General features: G+C 39.3%; 1 protein-coding gene across 1 annotated transcript in view; it reads right to left on the reverse strand.

The window, feature by feature from the left end:
• The window catches only part of LOC107726225 (protein FAM65A-like), a 64,485-nt gene extending 62,939 nt beyond the window's left edge, over positions 1 to 1,546 (reverse strand). The window contains exon 1 of the mRNA XM_016535763.1: positions 963 to 1,546. The gene's annotated coding sequence lies outside the window, so the exon portion shown is untranslated. The remainder of the gene's footprint in view (positions 1 to 962) is intronic.
• Between the last annotated feature and the right edge of the window lie 5,144 nt (positions 1,547 to 6,690).

The raw sequence follows: 6,690 nt of genomic DNA on the forward strand, positions 1-6,690 counted from the left end.
TTAAATATTTAATTGATTAAATATTTGACATTGTACCCCCAATATATTGTGCATCCTAGTTAAATATATATAAACCTTAAATTCTAAAAACTGCTAAAAGCGTTAAGTACAAGAGGGAATATTGTAACCTACATAAACATTTGAATATATTCATGGACATAAAGCGGTTTTGAAGACAAAAAGGTACCACTGTTTTAGGCCATCTAAAATGATCCCTCCTCCCATGTGAAGAACTGACAGCACACAGCATGAGGCACCTCTCCCATTCCACAACAAACTAAATGTGGCTGTGTGCATTGCTCAAAGTTGTTTACATGCATCAATCAACCTAGTAAACCGGAAAATAGAAACATATACTCCAAAGAAACAAAAATAGGTTATTAGAGCCAGCATTCCCTAGCATGCATAAGGGGAAAAAATCAGAGGGATTAGGTCGTGCAGGATTAGCTTCATGGGATATTCTCTTCTCTAAAGCAACTGAGAGGCTATGAGCAAGGACGTGTAGAGAGAAAAGAAAGGCTTCGAAGCAATAACACAAAGTGGCCGACGGTGTCTTTCCGCTATATAATTCCTGACGATTAATATCCGACGCTACATCTTTTACACACATATGCCAAACAAAGCTTTCTTTGTCATCTGAGCTCACTCCCAGTCTCCTCCATGCAATGTTATGAGAAAGTCTATCACACTGTCTGCACATTCATTTGCAAAATAACTGAAAACTACAAATATTCACAGTTTGCAAGGCATATGCACTCGGTTTTACCAGGTAGCTCAAAACACATTGGCACAGACTGTTTTGTGTTGGCATTATACTTTAATACCTATTGTATATTTCCGTTTGAGATTTTTTAAGTAAATGTGACACTTAAATAAGCGCCGAATGTAGGCTACTCGGTACATGTCCATATATATCACAAAAACGTCGTTAGAATGAATTAATGAACAATGAAACTACATACATGTTTGTCAGGGCTGGTATCATCGACGTTTAAATCCAAATCCGAGTCTTTCAATCCGCGCGCTGATACTTTCAACGTAATGGATGGCACGAGTAAGTTTCTCGCGCGAGACGTACAAAAGATATCCTCGATATACGCACTGTGTATCCTCAATTCACTGCACACACACGGCAAGCCGTGTCACGTTCTCCCTCTGACCGCAAGGCTGCAGGCTTGTCCTGTCGTTATCTCGTAAGGGGTGTGGACAAACACATGCAAATGAAAAGACGTCCATCCCCGGCGTGTCCACTTAACACCCGGCCAGCGTGGAGGGAGTATCGAGGCACCTTATTTCATGACGGGAATAAGAATGTGATGAAGCAGGAGAAAAAATATCATGCAGGGGATATGTGAAAACTCCTTTACAGTCTGGTCAGCTGTACACACGCACTTATGTACTTATAAATACACTTCATGCTGGAGTGGTGCCTCGTTCCAAATCGAAGAGGGGGAAGGGAGAAGGGGAGGGACAAAGATTTGAGCTTTTCCTGGCTTCTTTCAGTGAAACCCAAAGATGTGAATTACACCCCTCACCCTCCCATCAACATCATCACAAACTGCATCAGGCATCAGGGTCCTACTCTCTGTTGTTCCCTCTCAAAACATGCTGCTAAAATATATGCTAAAAACACTTATAAATGTGTTGAACCATATGCCATGTCATAAAGATACATCAATTAAAATGAGATATGACTAAAGAGTTATATATGGTATATTTCCATAGATGAAAAGACATTTTGAGAGTCTCTTTATCACCCACAGTATTGATTATTTTTAGTTTAGAGATGAATTCAGTAATAATTGGTATTTTAATATGATTGATAATGCTAAATGATATCTAGTATAATATGAATTAAATGGAACAGGATTTTGGTTTCGTGTTTATTTATTGATGGGGCTGTGGGGGTACATACGTCTAGAAATATTGCAACAAAGTATAAGAGAATTTAACATTTGTGAATGAAGGAGTAATTTACTATCACCAAATAAAAATACATTTCAGAACATGTTTGTATAGTGCAAAGGCTCCTGATGAGGAGTGCAGCTACAGGTTAAATTATAGGCTAAAGTGGCTGCATGGCAATTATAACACCAGACTATAGATAGAAACATTGTAAGAGCAGAGTATGAGAAACTGAGATGATTCTAGGAAGAAATGCTTAGGAAGGACATTTTTCGGAACGTTTTAAGGCCAAGTTTAAACCACTAGCATGTTAATATTACGCAAACCTCTTTACTGTGTCACTAGAATTGTCTACCTCAATAAACCGAGTGCTATCGTTTCTCTGTGCAACAGTTGCCACCACAATGTTAGGATGATTGTCAAGCCATTGCTATGTGGTTGCTAAGGTGTTCTTAGTGGTGTAAGTCAAAAGAGCCTACCCCAATGACTTCAAGATACTCCTATGCCTTTAAACGCAACAAGCATAAAAGTAACAGTTTAAAATTTGGACTGTATGAGCATGTGTGATATGTTGTAGCTAAAGAGGAGATGTGACTGGTCTCATAGGCCTTGGTCAACTGGCGATAACCGAAGGTGATGTCATGTGTTTGAAGAGAGGCTTGACGTGGCCACCTGCCAGCAAAAGATAGGCCTGAGACTGAAGAGAGGGGTCAATGGTGGCTACCCTTTACCCCTCCCTGTTTGCCCCTATTCAAACCTAGCCAGCCATTATCTATCTAAATTCTGAATTCACTTCCCTAAATCATTGTAGCCCCCCCAACTCCAAATCACCCCACTGCGGTTTAGCCCGGACAAGAGCACTACAAAGTATCCACTGCCTAGGGCTAAAGCATAGCACCTAAATTATGCAAATAGGCTGCAGAATGTAGAGCGAAATCCAGGCCATGTGCAAGACATGCAGGACCCTCATCAAACAGATTTTAACCCTATAAAGCCTACTGTATTTGATACGCAAAAGCCTCTAAACTATCAACATGATCAAAACTTTACTGAAACACTTGTTGTACAAAATCTACTACGTGCTTTCTGTAGTCTGATTGATAGTTTTAGCCAGTAAAAGGCTTTTTAGTATAATCATAAAAATGTCTACCTTCAGGTTGTGGTTGACGTGTTTTTTTGCTATGAAATCTTTATTGATTTTTTTATAAAGTAAACATATGGATAACTGTTATTTTGTTAGTAATATTTCAAGATGAGCACTTACTGGACCATATTTAGCAACATATTTTTTTGAAAAATCACATTAAAATGTGAGAATCAAATATAATACATCAGGCTATTGAGAAATGTTTATTTGTACATCTGTCAATTATCATTGTATTTCATTGCATTCCATGTTTTGCCCCATAATAAAACTACAGAGCTTTGATCATAAAACTAGGCATTAAAATATCATCTTCCTAAGACATATTTTTGGATAAAGTGTCAACTGAGTAATCTGCTATACTGTTATAAAGATCTAAATTATTTAAATTAGTTATCAGAATTAGTTAGCCTATCAGAATTTTATTTTTTGGCCATATAAATATCAGCAACTGCACCAAATTGCATATTTTTGCTTGGTTTGGGCCTCTGACTAAAATTGAGGTGCTTTTTTTATCTCCTTGAGGTATGAGCTTCATATTTTCCTATATCATAATATATGCGGCATTAAAGTCCAAAAACGTTATTTTTTTTTATTTTATTTTGACTAAAGGATTCTGTCATTTCAGTTGTCAGGTTTCACATGGTTAATGGATACTGGTACATGACAGGTCTAAATGAATAAATCTCTGATGCCCACCCCCCTCCCCACTCTTTATGGTTTTACACATTTCCCTCTTTCTACTAGTTTTCTAGGGTCAGAGGAGCCCAAAGTTGCTGCTGTCTGGCTGTCAATCACACGAAGCCCCTTCCCTGTCCCATCTCCATGCTCATTGACCCCTGAACCCCAGTGCGTGCAACCTGCTTCTCAGACTCCCTGTGGGAACGTCCACAGTTTTAGGAGGGGGTAACGTTTGTTCATCTCTTTCTTGGGATTTTTTGTTGTTGGTTTTTTTGGGTTGAATTCAGAGAGATTAGGTTGTGCAGGATTAGCTTCATGGGATATTCTCTTCTCTAAAGCAACTGAGAGGCTATGAGCAAGTACGTGTAGAGAGAAAAGAGAGGCTTCAAAGCACTAACACAAAGTGCCTGACGGTGTCTTTCCGCTATGTAATTCCTGACTATTAATATCCGAGGTTGCATCTTTTACACACATATGCCAAACAAAGCTTTCTTTGTCATCTGAGCTCACTCCCAGTCTCCTCCATGCAATGTTATGAGAAAGTCTATCACACTGTCTGCACATTCATTTGCAAAATAACTGAAAACTACAAATATTCACAGTTTGCAAGGCATATGCACTCGGTTTTACCAGGTAGCTCAAAACACATTGGCACAGACTGTTTTGTGTTGGCATTATACTTTAATACCTATTGTATATTTCCGTTTGAGATTTTTTAAGTAAATGTGACACTTAAATAAGCGCCGAATGTAGGCTACTCGGTACATGTCCATATATATCACAAAAACGTCGTTAGAATGAATTAATGAACAATGAAACTACATACATGTTTGTCAGGGCTGGTATCATCGATGTTTAAATCCAAATCCGAGTCTTTCAATCCGCGCGCTGATACTTTCAACGTAATGGATGGCACGAGTAAGTTTCTCGCGCGAGACGTACAAAAGATATCCTCGATATACGCACTGTGTATCCTCAATTCACTGCACACACACGGCAAGCCGTGTCACGTTCTCCCTCTGACCGCAAGGCTGCAGGCTTGTCCTGTCGTTATCTCGTAAGGGGTGTGGACAAACACATGCAAATGAAAAGACGTCCATCCCCGGCGTGTCCACTTAACACCCGGCCAGCGTGGAGGGAGTATCGAGGCACCTTATTTCATGACGGGAATAAGAATGTGATGAAGCAGGAGAAAAAATATCATGCAGGGGATATGTGAAAACTCCTTTACAGTCTGGTCAGCTGTACACACGCACTTATGTACTTATAAATACACTTCATGCTGGAGTGGTGCCTCGTTCCAAATCGAAGAGGGGGAAGGGAGAAGGGGAGGGACAAAGATTTGAGCTTTTCCTGGCTTCTTTCAGTGAAACCCAAAGATGTGAATTACACCCCTCACCCTCCCATCAACATCATCACAAACTGCATCAGGCATCAGGGTCCTACTCTCTGTTGTTCCCTCTCAAAACATGCTGCTAAAATATATGCTAAAAACACTTATAAATGTGTTGAACCATATGCCATGTCATAAAGATACATCAATTAAAATGAGATATGACTAAAGAGTTATATATGGTATATTTCCATAGATGAAAAGACATTTTGAGAGTCTCTTTATCACCCACAGTATTGATTATTTTTAGTTTAGAGATGAATTCAGTAATAATTGGTATTTTAATATGATTGATAATGCTAAATGATATCTAGTATAATATGAATTAAATGGAACAGGATTTTGGTTTCGTGTTTATTTATTGATGGGGCTGTGGGGGTACATACGTCTAGAAATATTGCAACAAAGTATAAGAGAATTTAACATTTGTGAATGAAGGAGTAATTTACTATCACCAAATAAAAATACATTTCAGAACATGTTTGTATAGTGCAAAGGCTCCTGATGAGGAGTGCAGCTACAGGTTAAATTATAGGCTAAAGTGGCTGCATGGCAATTATAACACCAGACTATAGATAGAAACATTGTAAGAGCAGAGTATGAGAAACTGAGATGATTCTAGGAAGAAATGCTTAGGAAGGACATTTTTCGGAACGTTTTAAGGCCAAGTTTAAACCACTAGCATGTTAATATTACGCAAACCTCTTTACTGTGTCACTAGAATTGTCTACCTCAATAAACCGAGTGCTATCGTTTCTCTGTGCAACAGTTGCCACCACAATGTTAGGATGATTGTCAAGCCATTGCTATGTGGTTGCTAAGGTGTTCTTAGTGGTGTAAGTCAAAAGAGCCTACCCCAATGACTTCAAGATACTCCTATGCCTTTAAACGCAACAAGCATAAAAGTAACAGTTTAAAATGGAAGATTTGGACTGTATGAGCATGTGTGACGTGTTGTAGCTAAAAGAGGAGATGCAACTGGTCTCAAAGGCCTTGGTCTGACTGGTCTGGCCTTGGTCAACTGGCGATAACCGAAGGTGATGTCATGTGTTTGAAGAGAGGCTTGACGTGGCCACCTGCCAGCAAAAGATAGGCCTGAGACTGAAGAGAGGGATCAATGGTGGCTACCCTTTACCCCTCCCTGTTTGCCCCTATTCAAACCTAGCCAGCCATTATCTATCTAAATTCTGAATTCACTTCCCTAAATCATTGTAGCCCCCCCAACTCCAAATCACCCCACTGCGGTTTAGCCCGGACAAGAGCACTACAAAGTATCCACTGCCTAGGGCTAAAGCATAGCACCTAAATTATGCAAATAGGCTGCAGAATGTAGAGCGAAATCCAGGCCATGTGCAAGACATGCAGGACCCTCATCAAACAGATTTTAACCCTATAAAGCCTACTGTATTTGATACGCAAAAGCCTCTAAACTATCAACATGATCAAAACTTTACTGAAACACTTGTTGTACAAAATCTACTACGTGCTTTCTGTAGTCTGATTGATAGTTTTAGCCAGTAAAAGGCTTTTTAGTATAATCATAAAAATGTCTACCTTCAGGTTGTGG

This window comes from Sinocyclocheilus rhinocerous, unplaced genomic scaffold (genome assembly GCF_001515625.1).
Source record: "Sinocyclocheilus rhinocerous isolate Xijiao unplaced genomic scaffold, SAMN03320098_v1.1 scaffold553, whole genome shotgun sequence".
Classification (NCBI taxonomy): domain Eukaryota; kingdom Metazoa; phylum Chordata; class Actinopteri; order Cypriniformes; family Cyprinidae; genus Sinocyclocheilus; species Sinocyclocheilus rhinocerous.